Consider the following 20,290-nt stretch of genomic DNA (forward strand, 5'->3'; position numbering starts at 1 on the left):
TCCATTGGTAAAAGCTCTCGATGCATATGCAATGGGGAGTTGGAGTCCGCTATGGTTTTGAGTTAAAACCGCTCCACATGCTTTCTTACTTGCATCAGTAATTATACAAAATTCTTTACTAAAATCTGGATCTTGTAGCAAAGTAGGTTCCATAAGTTTTGTTTTTAAATATTCGAATGCGTTTTGGCATTCAGCTGTCCATTCAAAAGGAACATTCTTTTTACATAATCGTGTTATATGCCGTGAATGATCGGCGAAATTTCTTATGAATCACTTTGAGTTGGCTGATTTGATGTAAACCGGCTTGCTTCTCAAGCCTTTGGAAAAACTGACCTAGGTCAAGGACTACATTGGTATATAAATCGCTAACATCATATCTTGCAGTAAATTTTTTTCCATGTTTAAATAAACATAGCATATTTTTTACGTGCAAGGTCACTACTTTACGTACTTCGTCATTGCTTATGACTCCGTATACGTTGGGCTTTGAAGCTTTTTCTATAGATTGCCTAGGCAAGTCTATTTCTTTTTCTCCTGGGCAGGATTTCTGTCTACTTTGATATCTTGTAGTGACTTTATGTATATTTCCGGTTATATTTTGTAGTTCTTTGATGGTTATTCTTGATAACGCATCAGCTACGTAATTGTCTTTTCCCTTTAAATATTCAACTGTGAAGTTGTATTCTTCTAATTCTAGCCTCATACGTGTCAGTTTGGAACTTGGGTTAGTCATTGAGAACAAGTATGTTAACGGTCTGTGATCGGTTTTGATAATGAAATGTTTGCCATAAATGTATGGTTGAAAATGTAATATTGCCCATTGTATTGCAGCTAGTTCCTGCTCGGTAGTACATTTATTACTTTCTCCCTTGGTAAAGGCTCTTGATGTATATGTGTTGGGAAGTTGGAGTCCGTTAAAAATGAGTTAAAAATTCTCCACATGCTTGCTTACTTGCATCAGTAATTATTCAAAATTCTTTACTGAAATCGGGATATTGTAGCAAGGTAGGTTTCATAAGTTTTGTTTTTAAATATTCAAATACGTTTTGGCATTCAAAAAGAACATTCTTTCTACATAATAGTGTTATGTGCCGTGAGAAGTCGGCGAAAGTCAAAAAGAACGTTCTTTTTACATAATCGTGTTATATGCCGTGAATAGTCGGCGAAATTTTTTATGAATCGTCTGTAGTAATTGCAGAATGCTACAAAACGTCTTGCGCTGTCTGCATCGTACGGGGATGGATAATTCAATATGACGTCATATTTCTTGTCGTCTTGAAGTATTCCTTTATCTGTGCACTTATGACCTATCAAAGTCACCTCATGCATAAAGAATGAACATTTTTTGTGGACATAACTTTAGGTTGTATTTCCTACATTTCCACAAGATACCTGTGTGAAGTATCTTGGCATGCACCTCGACCGCAGACTAACATGGAAACACCACATAAAAACGAAAAGACAATAACTCAGACTAAAAACACTGAAAATGTCCTGGTTACTAGGTAGAAAATCAGCAGCCACTTTGGAAAACAAAATTCTTCTCTTCAAAGCCATTTTGAAGCCTGTTTAGACCTTCGCTATCCAAATCTGGGGAACAGCTAGCAATTCAAATATTGAAATACTTCAGCGCTACCAATCAAAAATCTTGCGACAAATTGTTAACACTCCATATTATGTAACCAATATAAATATTCATAAAGATCTATATATTCCAACATTAAATTAAATTAATAGCAGGTTTTACTGGAAATCTGCTATTCCTGTTATGTAAATATTAATCATACAATTTACTTATTGTCACAAGACAGATTGTAAATAAAAATTTAATTATAGATAAAAAAAAAGTTTTTAAGCATATTTTTATCGGAGCAACCTATAACTATTAAATCATCCATATAAAGGAATGCTTGTGAAGGTTCAAGTCTAGAAAATGCAATAGTCATCATTCTCTAAAATGAATTTGGAGCTATTTTTAAACCAAAAGGTTATCGCGTGAAGCGATACGAGCCATTGCTCGTTGACAAGGAAGTTATATCCCTTGAGCTTTTTTCAAGTTCTATTTGGTGAAATCCTGACATTAAATCAAGACATGCTCGACCTAGTTGTTCTAAAATATCATTAATTCTAGGGAGTGGTAATTTATCGGATAGTAATTTTTTTTTTAATCTGACGATAGTCAATTACTAATCGCCACTTCTTTTTTTCGGAACCTGGAGCTGATTTTTTAGGGAGGGTTCGACTATCCCGTCGGTGATTAATTTTCCGACTTGCTTTTAAATTTCGTTCACCTGACTATGTGTGTTTCTATAGTTTTTTATGTATACGGGTTCATCATCTTTTAATCTCAGTTTTTGTTTGTAGAAATTATTTGTGCTAATGGGTTCGGATTCTAATCCGCATATGTCATTATATTTTTTACATAAATTTGAGAGTTGTGATTTGAATTGTATGGGGAAATTTTTTGACAATTGGGATAATACAGACTTGTCTCTACTTTTTTTGTCTTCTTCGACTACATCGAAGTTTAAAAGTAATTCATATGCTAAATTATTCGCTCTGACCACTTTATCTTCGTCTGTTGTATTCAATAGTCTTTTGAAGGCATTTTGTGTTGTAGTTATGGAACTTTCTATATAAATTCCGTGCTCAATTTCTTGAGTTGGAATTAATACACTGCTGGCGAAAGAATTGAGTAATTGCCAGAACTATTATACATGCTATTGGAACATAAATTGGAAATTTTAAATTGTTTGGTCTTATTATAAGCCAATCTTCAGATGGCTGAAAGACTAATTGACAGTTGTATTTTTTAATGAAATCAATTCCTAAAATGCCATCACAAGGGACAGCTAAGTGTAAGTCTACGATATGGAAATCGTGTTGAATTATGTTTTTGGTAGTCTGTATTTCAATTGATGTAAAGCCTCTGGATTTAGTAATTTCTTGGCTTATTCCCCGCATATCTATTATGTTATTATCTTTTACTATAGAGATTTCGGCACCTGTGTCTACCAAAAAGACAAGTTATTTTCCGGCAGCCACATGGTGAATGAGACGAATATATTCTGGCTGAGATTAATAGTATGAACTGTTACGTTCCCTTCTGTTGAGTATTTAAAGGGGTTTGGGAGTTTCCCGAAGTGTCATTGGCTACTCTTACATTATTTGTATTGTTGTTATTGTTGAGTTGAGTTTCCTCTGTAGTTGTCACGACCATTGTTATGGTAGGTATTGTTGTAGTAACTATAATTGTTACTACGACCACGGAAATTACCTCTATAACTTCCGCGTCCGCGGTTTCCACCGCGCTGTGTATAGTTTTTTTAGTAAAGAACCGAGTTTGGTTGTCCAGTTGCTTCTGTGCAACTGTTTACGAATTTTGAAACGGCGTCATTCATTGTGTTGAAATTGAATGCATGATAAGTTTTACCTTATTAATCGTGCAGTTTTTAGTCATTGCTTTTATTGCGTGCTATATCGAATAACTTCTTGCTAGTTATAGTGTTAAGCCGTCTGTTATGTATGCACTTTCTAAAGCCTTGTCATCTGCTCAATCTCTGATGTGTATTTATTGGCAGTTTTATTGTGTTGCTGTAGATTCATTAGCTTTGCTGACAATACTTCTACAGTCTCGCCTTTGATATTCTTTTTAATTTGGCAATTACTTCACCTACCGTTGTTTCGTTTTCAATCAGATTTCTGGCTACACCCTTTGTCTTTATTATAGAGACAGCTAGGCTTTTGTGTTAGCCTTATATTGACTCTATTATATGTAATGCATCAATGAAACTGGTTAAGTTTACTGCTTTACTATCGAAAACTGGTATAAGCTTTGATGCAGTGTTAATGAAGTCAATATTAGTTTGTACCATTTCAAAGTTGTTGTTCTCAGTTATGCTTGCTCTTGAGTCTGAGTCTGTTGTATTACGTTATCTACGTTTGATAATAAAACGGGATAGTAAGATTATTTAAATCTTCACCCTTTATTTTCGCGTTGAAGTCTTCTGACTCTGTCTGATCGACGCCAGTTGGTTCTTCCAATGTTAATTCTTCATCGGTTTCAACTGTTATTGCGGTGTTAAGAGTGGTAGGTACAGAGATATCTAAATTGAATTTTTATTTTATCGATATTATCAGATTTTCTCTGAGCCTTTTCAAATATTTTGATACCCTTGACCAATGATCATCGTTTAATTTTTCTCGTTGCCCATATATTAATATAAGCGCCTCGTTAAAGCAGTTTACTACTATTTCTGCATGTTTCTTTATTGTGCTCCCTTGAATTGGTCTGTTTTGATTAAGAGATTTGTAGGATTTACATTTATTTATTTTATTTGTATTCATTCATTTAAAGAAATTTTAAATAGATATACGTAAATATTCCTGTTTTTGCATATTTCCCTGCCAAGCTTTCTCTTTGATATTAGAGCCACTCAGCAAAATAAAGTCATCAAAAATAAAAAAAAAGTTAGGAATTTAGGAATTCAAATTTGATTAATTAAATAAATGTAAAAAATGTCTGCTGGCATAATCGCATAAATTTCCTTTCGACAAAATGGAAATTTGAAAAAAAAAATTTTTTTTAGTTAGTTTTCATATAACTGATTTACAATATTTTGCTCTATATAAACCAATGTCAGTTATATGATGTTAGTATATAGGCTAATAGTGGTTAGTATTTTTCGAGCAGCGCTTTCGCGCATCGGCTCGGTATAGAAGTTTAAAATTAAAGGCAGCTTTTGTTGCGTTACTTTGCTCGTTTGCAAAGTATTTTGTCCAATTCTTAAATATTCCGTTCATGTACTTCCTTCTCCGGCGAGGTCGTTGCAATATTCCTGTAGTCCTTTAGTAGTCTCCTTTGTTGCAGGAGTTTAACCCTTTTTCCACTTTTTTTCTGTTTGTGGATGGGTTTGCTGGACTCCTGTCGTGCCCTGTACTCAGCTATTGTGAGGGGGCGAGGTCCATCGTTGGGACACAAAATTAGGGCCTCTTGTAGGCTTGGTGCGTCCCTTTGCTCAACAGGAGCAGGTGCCTCCCACGATAGTGCAGAGGGCGGACTGCCTTCCGCACTCATATGCCTCCTTCGTTGGTGTAGCCGGCGGTTTGCCTACCGCACTTTAGTTTCCTTCGTTGGTGTAGAAGGATTTGCCATGTTTTCCACACATGTCCTGGTCAATTATTCTGTCTCCTTCTCCTTTTCTAAGTTGGTTTTTATTATTTTTTTTCTGTTGTCTGGGCCTTTTGGTCTCAGGCGGCGCCGGTGCTGGTCATCGCACAGGCTGATTAAAAATGTTGATTTCGTGTGTTGTAATGTTTTTTAAACACAAGGTTTTATCGATGGTTTTGCACACCATGTGTTTGCGCACTCAGCGCTTGTATTTAAATCACTAGTTGTAGGGCGAGAGCGGGAGCCAATAAAGCTTTCGTCTGTTCGCTCTTGCGAATTCGCCCCGTCTCTCGCCACCGTAGCATAAGTTAGGTTCTAAGAGAAATTATTGAAATATAATTGTTAGTGATCCATCGAACATCATCGTAGCCACTCCTTTTCGTCGCGCTTTCGACATAGTTTCACAATTTTTCGCAAATTAAAATCGTCTCGAACTACTGCGTTCACAAAGTTTTCGCGTTGTTAATACAAAATAGTATTACATTTTTCATGGTGACCCCGACGTGATCAGCAGTAGAGTTCGCGAGTTTTAATTTTTTTTGTCGGTGAAAACTATAAACAATACCAACAACAACCAATTTATTCGTGTCGGTTCGGCCAACAAATTAAATTCAATAATTTCGTCGCTGGAAATTTTCTGCCGTTCTTGAAGTTGCGCCTGACGTTTCGGCAATTTTAATTGCTCAATTTGCTGCTGCCGCCAATGGAAGACAAAAAGGAAGTTGCAATTATCAAGTCGGCCATCCAGGTATAGAGTGCCAAAAGTTGAAAGTTAATCTGTGGCGTTTTGTCAATTGTGTTTTGGCCCATCTTTCAACTTTTTGCATTCGTGTAAAAATCGGTAGATAGTGAGCATTCTAACCAAGAAATAAAAATTTGCATGTACTAACAACCAAAATTCTACAATAAACATAATCTATTTCGAATTATACATATGTGAATCGCTTTGGCCAAAGAACAAGCAATAAAATACTCGTCGTCGACCCAATTAGTGCGAACTTAATTCCCCCAACTTTCGTCGTAGTGAGCACCAATTTAGGGTATAAATAAAAATAGCTGGAAAAAAAAAAGTGCAAATTGTAAAAATTGAAGCTCTCAGAAAATTAGCGGCAATAACTTTCGCTGCAGTTTGTACGAACATTTCCCGCGCTTTTCAGAATTTTCCCGCGCTTTTCCAATTTTCCGCGCTTTTCATAATTTTGCGCGCATTTTGGCATCAGGCTTATATATTCGTTGCCCTTAGTTATCGGTCAGTGTATCATTCTCCGTTAGCATCTGCATAGGAAGAACCGCTAGCCGCGTACACATACACACGCACACCGACACCGCTGCCGCTATTTCGAGTTATCTTTTGTCGTTTTCGTTCTCGATCGCTGCAGCAGTGCAATTTTCGGTCTGCCTAAACGTTTGTTCGTTTTGTCGGTACGCTTGAGCTTGAGCGGTAACTCCCCTACAGTGCGTGCGTGCGGCATATACTGTCGCAGGGTTTATATAAAAAAAAAATATAAAAACCCTATTTAGATTTTTCGCTGTAATTCTCTCGGCACTTAGCTCCCTTACACCGTGTGCGATCGTTGACTTTATTTATTATTTAACAAAAAAAAAAAAAAAATAATAATTTAATAAAAATAAATATTTAACACCTCTTCGATACCAACTAAATAAATACAAATAAACGCAATGGCAACTAAGGATATCGAAGAGCTTAAACATCAACGAGATGTTTGCATGAAAAGTATTAACCGAACTTATCGACACTTAAAAGAAGCTAAATTATCTATAAATCCGGTCGAGCTTGAGTGTCGATTAGAGATTCTAAATACGCACATTGAAAATGCTTCACTTTTGCAAAACCAAATAGAAGTGAAAGATACAAAAGATGTATACCGCGAAGAGTTGGAAGAGAGGGCCGTAATGACAAAGTCATTGCTGATTTCAATTTTAAATAAGTCCAAACAAAATAATATCGAGAAATCCGCTCCGCCAGCAAATCGCCCGCCTCAATGCCGTCTGCCGAGCGTTGCACTCCCAACTTTTAGCGGAAAACACTCCGAATTTAAAAATTTTATAAGCCTTTTCGAAACTTTCGTTGACAAAGATGACACTTTACACGATATTGAAAAATTCAATCATTTAATTTCGTGTTAAGCTGGAGACGCTTTAGGAACAGTTAGGGCCTTCCAAGTCACTGCGGAAAATTATCCCAAAGCCCTTGCTAGCCTGAAGCGGGTGTACGATAATGATTGTCTTATTTTTTTTGACAACATATCGACATTTTTTAATTTGCAAAAAATTTCCCAGCCTTCAGCTACAGCCTTGAGAACCCTCATCGACACGGTCACAGCCTTGTATGACTCCTTGCTGTCTATTGGGGATGATAGACGCATTACTAATGCCATTTTAATACATCTGGTAATGAGCAAGGTCGATGCAGGAACTAAAAGAAAATGGGAAGAACAGTTAGATTATACTTCGCTTCCACTTTGGAGCGAATGTGAGGCGGCCCTCAACAGGCGATACCAACACATGGTAGCAGAAGAGGCTTCCAAGCCCAAAACTGTTCAGCAGGCCCAATCTAACCCTAAGAAGAATGGAAATAGGAGTTTTTCGTTTGTCGCTGCCAGGAACGACTCTGTTCAATGCATGTATTGCAACTCAGCTGAACATCAGATTGGAAACTGCGCTTCCTTCGCAGCCCTGACAGTTCAGCAAAGATTCGATTTCGCTAAAAGAGCACCCTTATGCATTAACTGTTTAAGAAAGGGTCACACGGTCAAAAAATGCAAATCGAACAGATGTAGAGTGTGCAATTCCTCACATCACACTTTGCTACATATATATGCCCCAAACACAAATCTCGCGTTGCCACCTCCTTCTCAGCCCACGCTCATGCAGGAGTCTCCATCCACTTCGCATGTTTTGCATGCGAATGCATCGGATCGAGTCATTCTTGCAACTGCTGTTGTGAGCGTCCAAACAAAAAGCGGCGAGTTTGTATTAGCTCGAGCGTTGCTCGACTCTGGTTCACAATTAAACTTTGTAACCGACGAGCTCGCTCAGAGGCTCAAAATTACAAGAGAGGACGTGTGCATGAGCTTGCGAGGCATTGGTGGAACTAATGCCCAAGCCACAAAAAAAATACACACGATTGTGAAGTCGCGAATAGAGAACAGCCAATTGTCGTCCGATTTTTGGATTATGAAAAATATTTCTGGTTATCATCCGGATCAAGCGGTGAACACCAGCGGGTGGAGGGTGCCTGAAAATATTCAGTTGGCAGATCCATTCTTCTTCAAGCCCCGAAAAATAGATATGCTTATCGGCGCTGAAACATTCTTTGAACTTTTATCTATTGGCCAGATGAAGCAGGGGCCTGAATTCCCCATCCTACAAAAGACAGTTCTCGGCTGGATAGTGTCAGGCAGATGTGCCTCTGAAAATAATAAAAACGCTGAAAAAATGGTACATCTCAGCTGCCAGGAGGAAGCGTTGGAGTCAATTGACACAACCCTGCAGAAATTTTGGTCTGTGGAGGACTTGCCGCCCAAGGCTAAAGTCCATACTCCTGAGCAACAACTCTGTCAACAACACTTTGAGAAAAATACTCAAAGATTGTCGTCCGGTAGATTTTCGGTTCGTTTGCCGTTTAAATCTGACCCAAATACTCTTGGTTCGTCATACGAAGTTGCGAAACGTAGATTTTTGTCGCTAGAAAGGAAATTGTCAAAGGACCCTTCGCTGAAGAAGATGTATATTGAATTCATGGAGGAATATGTTTCACTGGGCCACATGTCTTCCACCAATGACAAAATTCCGAATACTCCGCACTATTTCATTCCGCACCAATGCGTTTTACGGCCACAAAGTACTTCAACTAAGTTGAGAGTAGTTTTCGATGCATCGAGCCGTACTTCTACGCAGGTAGCGTTGAATGACATCTTGATGGTAGGCCCAACTATTCAAGAGGAGCTGTACTCGACTCTGCTTCGGTTTAGATTGCATAAGTTTGCCCTTGCGGCCGACGTCAAAAAGATGTATCGCCAAGTGATGGTGGACGAAGCTGATCGTAACTTCCAGCTCATAGTATGGAGACGAGATCCTTCTGAGTCCCTGAAAATCTTTAAGTTGAACACCGTTACATATGGAACTTCGCCAGCACCCTTTTTGGCGATTCGGTGTTTAATGCGGCTAGGAGAGATGGCGCAAGCAACTCATCCAAAAGCCGCAAAGGTTATTCAGAATGATTTTTATGTTGACGATTTGTTGACTGGCGCCGGATGCGTTGAGGACCTGCAAAGCCTTCGAGACGAAGTTTCTCAGGTCTTGCAAGAGGCAGGCTTTGAATTGGCAAAGTGGTTTTCAAACTGCCCAGAGTTATCCGCATCTGATAGCGCTGTAATGCCACTTATGGCAGACTCAGACGTAACCAAGACCCTTGGCGTGGTTTGGTTACCGGTTAAAGATTACTTTCAATTTCGGTTGGATGACTCTTTCCTGGATCTTCGCGCGACAAAACGAAATATTTTGTCGGTGACTGCTCGACTTTTCGACCCACTTGGCCTCTTGTGTCCTTTGGTCACAAAGGCAAAGATGTTGTTGCAGGAACTGTGGCTTCGAAAATTAGATTGGGACGAGTCGCTACCGATGCAGTTGCTCACGTCGTGGGAGACGTTTAAAGCGACGCTTCTGCAGCTGCCTAAAATTAAGGTATCGCGATTCGTCAACACAGATCCACAAGTCCCGATTCAAATACATGGTTTCGCTGACGCTTCCATGCGAGCGTATGGAGCGTGCATCTACATTCGGACTCAAACTGCTGAAGGTTTGAAAGTGTCTTTATTGACCGCCAAATCGAAAGTAGCTCCCCTCAAGACGAAAACTTTGCCTCGCCTTGAGCTGTGTGCAGCTCACCTTTTAGCAGATCTCTATAATCGTGTCAGGCCATTGCTAAATTCTCCCATTGAGAATGTTTTCCTGTGGACAGACTCCGAGATCACTTTACACTGGATTAAAACCCACCCCTCGTCGTTGTCGGTTTTTGTTTCGAACCGGGTTGCAGATATTCAGGAGTGGTCGGAGAAAGCAATTTGGAGACACGTTCCCACGAAAGTCAACCCAGCAGATATAGTGTCCCGAGGATGTGACGTAGAGGAGCTTACAACGTCCATTTGGTTCGGTGGGCCTTCGTTCTTGCTAGACTCAGAAAATAATTGGCCTGTAAATAAACATTTCGAACTGCCGGCTGATGTAATGTCGATGGAGCTACGCAAATCGGCAATAGCTCTCGTAGTCAGCCCAGAGCCAAATTATGTGCTTCAGAAAATAGAGTCTTTTTCGTCGCTCCTGAAGCTTCTGAGAGTTTTCGTGTGGGTTTTTCGTTTTATTCAAAGGTGCAGAAAGGTGTCGAAGCCCTTTGAAAAAAGTATTTCGCCAAGAGAACTGGATTTCGCTTTTGATAAAATTGTCGAAGTTGTCCAATTTCACGAGTTCAGGGACGACATAAGTAAAATTCGGAAGAATAAACCGGTAGCAACGAATATTCAAAAGTTAAACCCTTTTCTTCAGGAAAATAAATCGGATTGGTGCTCCTCGACATTGCTACGAGTTGGGGGTCGGTTATTGAATGCTCCTATCCCGTACGAAGCCAAATTCCCGTTGTTGCTGTCTAAAAGCTCACAGTTCGTCAGATCCTATGTGTCATACCTGCACGTTACGAACTGTCACGCTGGCCCACGAGCTCTCGTAAGTCGTCTGCGCGAGAAAATCTGGCTAGTTAATGCTCAAGAAGTCTGCCGACGAACAGTTCGGTCGTGCATGCGCTGCTTTCGCTGTAAGCCGCAACTTTTGACGCAAATTATGGGAAACTTGCCAGCAGATAGACTTCGAGCTCTCCGCCCGTTCAATATTTGTGGCGTTGATTTTTGTGGTCCCTTCAGCACAACGTATCGTATCCGTGGTAAGCCACCGTACAAGTCGTACGTGGCCTTGTTCGTCTGTTTTGCGTCCAAAGCGGTCCACTTAGAAATAGTGTCTGACCTAACCACTGATGCGTTCTTGTTGGCATTTCAAAGGTTCGTGAGTCGTCGCGGGATTCCGGAAAAGGTGTGGTGCGACAACGCCACCAATTTCGTCGGCGCAGATCGCCACATGAGAGAGTTCCGAGCCCGTCTGGAGGAGCAGGGGGATGCGAGTTTGCGTTCATACCGCCCAGAGCACCGCACTTCGGCGGACTATGGGAGGCAGGTGTGAAGTCTGCAAAGCACCTGTTCCTTCGGACGGTAGGCCAAGACCTCTTGACCGCGGAGGAGCTCGGAACTCTGCTCACCAGCGTGGAGGCCGTGCTCAACTCCAGGCCCCTCGGCGCTCTAAGCAGCGACCCGAACGACGGCGAGGCCCTGACCCCCGGGCATCTGCTCATCGGCGGCCCTCTTCTGGCCCCACCATCAGCGGCGCTCCCGGACCAGATCAGCCTGACCTGCTTGCGACGATGGCGAGGTGTCTCGTCTCTCAGGCACAGGTTCTGGCAGCGATGGTCCCGGGAGTACATCTCCAGCCTCCAGCAGCGGTCCAAGTGGCACCAGGGGGAGCCCAACCTCGTCGTGGGAGCGCTCGTCGTCGTCGCAGAAGACAATCTTCCGCCCCAGCAGTGGAGGATCGGACGAGTGGTAGCGGTGCACGCCGGCGCCGATAGCAAGGTTCGCGTGGCGGACGTCAGGACGCAGGACGGCGAATATCGGCGAGCTGTCCACCGACTGGCCCTGTTGCCCGTTCTGGGCTGAAGGACGTCGTCCCTTCAGAGGGGGCGGTGTTTGCGCACTCAGCGCTTGTATTTAAATCACTAGTTGTAGGGCGAGAGCGGGAGCCAATAAAGCTTTCGTCTGTTCGCTCTTGCGAATTCGCCCCGTCTCTCGCCACCGTAGCATAAGTTAGGTTCTAAGAGAAATTATTGAAATATAATTGTTAGTGATCCATCGAACATCATCGTAGCCACTCCTTTTCGTCGCGCTTTCGACATAGTTTCACAATTTTTCGCAAATTAAAATCGTCTCGAACTACTGCGTTCACAAAGTTTTCGCGTTGTTAATACAAAATAGTATTAAATTTTTCACCATGTTTGAGGGTTGTTTGCTGCCTTCTTTTATTTATTTATTATTTTTGTATCTTTAACCATTTCGCTTTGTAAATTGTTAACTTTACTTGTGCACCTTTCACGGTCGCCATGTAGAATTGTTACATATATTGTATATTGGGTTTCAATGTTATTCATTCATAAATGTTGAGTTATATTGATAGGGTTTTATTAGTTCGTCTATTCAGATCGGGAGTCATTTCTTGAATGTCCCGCTTGACTTAAGAATAAATGGGCTTGGCTTACAATTCAATTCAATTCGCCGCGGCCAACGCTTATATATCTAAATATATATATATTAATGTATGCATAAGTGTATATAGGCGGCGCAAGCAGCGGACGCGCATGAAACTGAGTGTTATGCTCACATGGTAAACGAATGATCGGCCGCGCATGCAGACATGCCGGCCCAGCATTAGAATGTTCATAACATTGTTGTGTGGGTCGAATTACTCCGTACTTGAAGTGCTGGGAATATTAGGACACAAACAAATGCCACAATGTTGCAGTGATATAAGTGGTACAGTGTGTACCCGATATGTGAGCATACTACAGTATTTTGGGCGAGTCTGTGATTTTGGTACTAAAAGATTTAGTGATGACATTGATATTTATTAAATTAATTCTTAGAATAGAATTCTTGGTATTTGAATATGTTGAGTGTGGCCCGTAGTGAATAATAGAATCCAGATCATTGTACATAAGGTTCCTGTGGAAGTTTAACGGCATTAGTTATATTTTGTTTCTTAAATTGCGTTTTAAAGTATCGTTTAGTAATAATTTTTAATTTTAATTTTTAAATATTTTTTCTTAATTTTACTTTGCTTTAAATGGATTTTTATTTTTCTCTGAATTGGACCTTTTCTGTAAATAGTGTCAATGTTAAATTCTCGTCGATCTTATTATTATTATTATTTCAGGATTATTTTTTTTTTTTGCAGATTCAAAAAATTAAATAGTTGCTGTGGGCCTAGAACTGAATGGTATAAATATACTAAAATCATTTTCTTTGTCTTAAAAGAACATTTTCGGCCCTCAAAGTGATGCTCACAGACCAACGATGCAACCATAAGTTTAAGATAAAAAACTTTATTTAATTTATTTTTAAACTGGTTAAAATTATTGGGAAGAACACTGACTGTCTTAAGACAAGTATCAAACTGATCTCGCTTCTGAACTTAAACTTCTTTGACGATCATACCTCGGTTTTGAGCTTTAGAGCTTTCTATGAGTGGAGTTGGCGTTAATTGAGTGAGTTTTCTAATTGCCCTTTGGATTGTTGATTGAAAATGCACCAGCCACTCAATCCGATTGTTTAGTCTAGAATCTTGGGGTTTTGCTCGCATGGTAATTTTCCATTGGGATCCGAAAGTGTGGGAACGAACTGATAACGTAATTTGATTCGTTCTGGATGATTAGTCTAAGGCTTGGGTACATTTGCAATTAGATATCGGCTGATTCGTTCTGGATGTTTAATCTAAGGCTTGGGTACATTTGCAATTAGATATCGCCTGATTCGGGTACTAAGGGTGTATGTGTGTGTAGGCGTGTGGACATGTGCATAAGGGTTATATGGGATTATTGATATGTCACTCCCCCATTCTTTGAATTTGGCTTTTCCTCAAGTGGATAGAGTTGGATACAACATTACATTTTCTTCTATGTTTGGTAGATCGTTTACAATTTCTGTATTTTTTTGTGTTTCTTCCTTTGATTTTATATATTTTACAATAAGTATTCTTGGTATGCTCTTAAATTTATACAATAAGTACAATAAAATGCTTATAATATTGATTACAAAAGTTGATAAAGTGATTTTTTGGAATACATTATAATATTTTGTGTGTGATTCTATTATTTCCTTTGTTTAAATATAAGAAAGTGGTTCTAATTTTGTTACATTTTTATTTACGTAAACGCTCTGTGTGTAATCTAACATTGTATTTCAAAAAGTGTACTTAACAATTAAGGACTTTAACAAGGTAATTTCCAACTATAGAAATTTCTTTATTAATACAATTACAATTTCGATTTAATAATGTTTTAGGGATATTCCATGTCAATAAAATATTTGCTTAAATATATTTAATTTGAAAAATTGTATATGTTTTGGTATATATCCATTCAGTATTTTCTTGCTTAATTATTCCATTTATACATTCGTCTAATACAATTTTTTCTGTTTCTTTGTTAAATACTTTATTGTCATATAAGAAATATTAGTCGAATACATTTTCTATTAAAATATTATAATTCTCATCGGGATAAGGAATGATTTCTAAAACGGGAGATTTAACTATCTCTGAAGAAATATAAGAAAGAATCAAAATTTCATTTGGGTCCGTTTTAAGCCAAGTGGAGGTTTTGGTATTCAACAAAAATCAATAAATAAAAATAATAATTTTAGATTAAATAAACCTAGTCTGGTCAGCTGCATTCTTAATTCAATATCTTCTACATATTCTGTAAAGTGTCTGCCTTTAATTTATTGATTACCTCAATTACATTATTTATGACATCGATAACCATGATTTAATCAGTGTTCTGAACACTAGTGTCTACTAAATTATTAATTTATTCTTCCATCTCATCTTTATCATCTTGGTCTAATGTTCCGAATAGGTATTTATAAACTGATCCTTTAATATTGAATAAACCTCTCTTACTGCGTTTTGCTAAAGTAATTCCATTGATTTCTGTTTTAAGTTTTTCTACTAGATATCGGATTTGTATTATGTCACTAAATTCATTAGCTTCTTTCAAAAGACTTTCGAAGGTTTTTTCAGTTATGTTAACACTTAGATAATAATATTCATAATTAATCGGGATATCTATTGATCCTGTTTTAAATACAATGGGGCCGATTGTTGTTGGAATTATAGTTGTTGATATTATGGAGAAAATCATTGTTTTCATTGAGTTGTTGTGGAGTCCGTTCATTTTCTTCTGCTTGCCTGGAACTATCATGATATTTACTTGTTGTTATATGAATTTGTACTTCTTCTGAATTTAACCAATTGTGTAAACCTACACAAATAAATGCTGAAACTTTATCTGCTTTGATTTCCTGTGGTTTTCCCATTTCGTTAAATACTTTCATGATAGTTCTTTTAGCCTCTATGACTTCTATTAGGGTAGCATATTTTGAATATACGTCGATACATGATAAAAATTGTTGATTACCCACCATATAAATATCCATGACCAATTTCTCTCTTTTATTTTAAATTTTTTGGAGTAAGTTCAAATATCAATTTACTAATAGCTAAAACCTGCATTGTTCCAGCGCTATTTTATGGAGTAGAAGTTTTTTCAAACTGTGACACTACCAGTAAGAACAAAATTAAAGTTCTATTTAATTGCATAGCCAGGTATATATTCAACCAACCACATACAGATCACGTATCCGAATTTTCGCTGAAAATATTCGATACCTCGCTAAATGAATGGATAAAGATGCGGAACTTAATTTTTCTGCAAAAAATTATTTTCCAAAAAGAACCTTTGTATCTTTTCGAAAAACTTCAATTTGCATCCTCTAGAAGAGCAAACAATCTTACTTGCATAAGACCTCGATCATTGACATCCGAAAGACAATTTTTAATTAATGCTATTCGATCATGGAATCAGCTCCCAAACCATCTTAAAAATATTAGCAGTGCCACGCAATTCAAAATAAAATTATTCACACACCTTAAAAACACTATTACGTAAATTAAAGTAAAAATATAAGGCGACTTAGGTTAGTTTTTATGAAAATTAGTTTTAAGTATAATGTAACAATTAAATATTTGCAAACTCTTAGTGACTAGCGCATTAACTTATAAGTTCCAAACTTGTAGCGTTAGGATGAAATTTTATAATAAATAAAAATACAAATTTGGTATTTCTATGTTCCATTTTAGCAATGTTGCAAGTTTCACTTTCATTTATTATATTCTAAATTAATTTAGCTTCAGCTTCATAATTTTCTTCTCCTGGTGAATATTTAATCTTATAATAAAATTCGTTTAATGTTATTTTCATTTGTTGTAGTTTCATATTTGGTTCTTTTATGTTATTCAACCAAACTTAAGGCTTATGATCGCTTAATATTTTAAAATATTTACCATATAAATATGATCTAAAATATTTGGTGGCCCATACGATTGCTAAAAGTTCTTTTTCAATAGTCGCGTAATTTATTTCATGTTCGTTAAGAGTTCTGCTAGCATAAGAGAATGGTTTATGATTTTGTGACAATACTTCTCCTATAGCCATGTTGCTTGCGTCCGTTGTTAAAGAAAATGGTTTGTTAAAGTCGAGAAAAATTAAAATTGGGTCTGAAGTAATTAAAATTTTAATTTTTTCAAATGCTTCTATGTAGGGGTTGTCTTTAGTATTAATTATGGCACCATTCTTTAATTTCGTTGTCATTGGTTTTACGATATAAACAAAGTCCGGTATGAATTTTCAATTAAATCCACACAATCCTAGAAATGATTTAATTTTTTTTTTGTGTTTTTTGAATTGGGAAATTTATTATGGCATTTATCTTTTTTGGATTCGGTGTAATACCTGTAGTAGTTTCTATGTGGCCTAAAAATTCTGTTTCTTTTCTCATAAATTCACATTTGTCTAGTTATAATTTTAAATTTGCACCGCGTAATTTTTTAAATACATTTTCTAATGATAAAATATGTTCTTCCAATTAAGTGGAGAATATTATTATATCATCTAGATATACTAAACACTCTTTATAGATTAAATCTTCTAATAAGTTCTTTATACATCATTGAAAGGTCTCGGGGGCGTTTTTGAGACCAAATGGCATTCGTGTATATTCGTAATGACAGTGTTTTGTTGAGCATACTGTTTTAGCTATTGACTCTTGTTCCATTTGGATTTGATGATATGCTTTGGCTAAATCAATGGTAGTGATATATTGGCATCTTCCTAATTTGTCCAATATCTCATCCATTCTAAGTATAGGAAATTTATCATTGATAGTAAGCTAATTTAAATTTCTGTAATCTACTAACTATCCAAATGTGTGAACAATAGGGAGATTTTGATTTACGAATTATTCCCTGTTCGACCATTTCATTTATTTGTTTATTAACTTCTTCATCAAAGGTTTGATGATATTTGTATGGCTTCCTATATACTGGGTCTTCATGATTTGTTTGTATTGAATGTTTAATAGTACTTGTAAAAGTCAAATTTTCACCTTCTTTGTACTGCATGTCATTTTATTCAAATAAAACTTCCTTTAAACTTTCTCATTCTTCTTCTTTCAAATGTTCTAATCTGTATTGCATTCTTTTAATTCATTATTAATGGTAAAATTAAATGATTGATCCTTTGATAAGGTCCGATTAAGGCATTCTAATGCGGTCTTATCCTCTTCAATCTATTTTTTAACTGATGGTGGACTAAGGCATTTTACTGCGATCTTGTCCTCTTCCATATCATTTTCACCAAATTTTATGTAAAATAATGTGTCTCCTAACGTCACTGTTTCTTCTTCATAGGTTATTTTCGCTTTACTTTCTTTCAAATAATCTCTAGCTATTAAAATGTCATAATTCTCAGAAAATTTATGTAAGTAAAACTTTTGTTTAACTGGCAGATTTTGCATCCAGTTAACGTTGCCACGAAAAAGCTTCAGAGTGAATAACTATATATGGGCATTTCTATAAGATGTGGCTGAAGCTCAGTTTTTCCATAAATGCAACGTCCACTACAGACAGCATATTGTTCGAAGACTGCCTTCATAAGAGTGAAGCTATTTTATTGGAGAACAAAGCCGTTTTAGCAGCTGTTTACCTAGATTTTCGAATTCGTCGAGCACTTCTAACAAACTCTGTTAATGTTATTGCAGCTCGAAACAGCTTAAACAAACTGTTCTCACAAATTCAAATTGTTAACCGCAACGTAAGTCAATACATAAAAAAATAAATGATGAAATGGATGGTAATATGAAAATAGCTTGCAGTGAAATAGACAATTACAATCCAAAGCCAATCGATTTAGATACGGACGTATTGATGTATTGGGCGGAGAAAAAGTTCTTGTATCCAAACTTATATCAACTGGCTAGGTTGCAGCGTCCGTGCAACGGAAGTAAGTGTGGAGAGTCTTTTTCGGGTCTTAAGTTGGTGCTTACGGATATCAGATGTAATCTTTCCACTGACTCTTTGCAAAAACTCCTTTTTGTAAAATTGTAAAAATAAACAAACATCAGCTTTTTTAACTATTAATTTCTGGCTTGTGTCTATAAGCCTATAGTTCGGCTAGCTCTGTAGAGATTTTACCACCAATATTTATGCGGGTTCCGGTTAATAGTTATTTTTTACACCCTTGCAGAGGGTATTCTAATTTCAGTTGGACAACCGAATTGGAATTATAATCTAAGCTGAAGGGTTTTGAAATGTGTTGCGTAACTATTAATAGAGAATTGTATTATAACATTTAGTTTATTTTCCACTCGAGGTTCTACCGACTGCGCCAGCAAAATATTTATTATTTACTAATTGAGTCGAACTAATGACCCGTCAACTGACTAACGACAACGCTAGGGAGAATATGATCTCGGCTTAAGACTAATTTCTTTTGACAAAAATCTTACTTGTGCTGCCATTTGATTACATAAGTTTGGCATCGAGTTCGCCCGTTTGGGATATTGATTGTATACAATAATTTGAGATTAAAAGTGCCACTCAGGGAGCGGCTCTTAGTGATTGCAAGAATTGTTTATGTTATTGAAGACCGGCATCGCCTGCTCCGGATGAGGGTTGTTAAAATTGGTTTAGCGTGGGATCGCCTACCCTGCATATTCTTATTTCTTGGTACATAACTGTGAATATGTCATCATATAAATATTTGACTTGTCTTTTCAAAACACGTCTTGAAAAAAAATCATTTTTGATTTTTAAGCGTGTATGAGTTAACACTCAAAATAATACAAATTCACAGACAGAAGAATATAGTAAGCATTGATTGCACAACAAACGGCAATGCATGCCCTCAATTAAGTTCAAACGAACGTGCCATGTGTGCTAATTCTGCACCTTTTTGTCAGCGATCGTGGGAATGCAGAACAGCCTATTTCCAAAGTTGATCGATCTCAACTAAGTGCATACAATAATAGCAATAATTAAAATTCACCGGCCAATTACAATTAATTTTGGCCAACGGCGACGGCGATCAAGAGCAGCAACCAATATTGATATTGATCAGCAAAAACAGCAACAACTGTTTTGACGGTAGCAGCAATGGAGTGACGCGTAGCTATAATCAATAATTGTTTCCAACACAATAAAGAGAAGTTGGATTTGTTTTTTTTATAACAAAATCTAAATCTATCTTTTAACTTATGTTTTTAAAAACAATGAAGCTGTGTAGATTTAAAATATTAGTTTAAAATTTAAAATACTAAACAATACACTTTATCTGGGGAAGAGGATATTTTTGTAAACCCTTGCAGAGGGTATTATAATTTCAGTCAAAAGTTTGCCAGTCTGTGAAGAAAACATTTCCGACCCTATAAAGTACATATATTCGTGATCAGCATGACTTGAGTAGTCGACTTAGCTTTTGTAACGACCCAATTTATTTATCTTGCTCGCGAGGTAAACGTGCGACTAACTCAGAGAGGTTGAGGGTTCTTTCCAGCAAATTTCTATTGGGTGATTTTTATACTATCAAGAGTATAAAAAATACTTTTAAAATTATTAATTTATTACCATGGAGAATAAAAGTTAAACTTTCTAGTATTTTATTATTATGTATGGTGATGAATTAAAACGTTTAATTCCCGAGTTTGAGTGGAGTGTATTATTTTTATTTTAACCAGACGGTTTCTGCGTGTCCGACATGTTTGGCTGTAGTCTTATCACTAAAAAATCTCAAGAGTGTGGCGCAGCACAAATGGTATATGACACTAAAAAATACCAAAACTTAAGTTGAATACAAATATATGAATTCAAAACAACGGCTGCAAAGCGTTC

The 20,290-nt window shown here is 37.2% G+C and overlaps 1 protein-coding gene across 1 annotated transcript in view; it reads left to right on the top strand.

The window, feature by feature from the left end:
• Nucleotides 1-20,290, top strand: part of LOC128253223 (ionotropic receptor 40a) — a 127,419-nt gene that overhangs the window by 49,470 nt on the left and 57,659 nt on the right. The gene's annotated exons all lie outside the window — the stretch shown is intronic.

Source organism: Drosophila gunungcola (genome assembly GCF_025200985.1).
Source record: "Drosophila gunungcola strain Sukarami chromosome 2L unlocalized genomic scaffold, Dgunungcola_SK_2 000007F, whole genome shotgun sequence".
Taxonomy (NCBI): Eukaryota; Metazoa; Arthropoda; class Insecta; order Diptera; family Drosophilidae; genus Drosophila; species Drosophila gunungcola.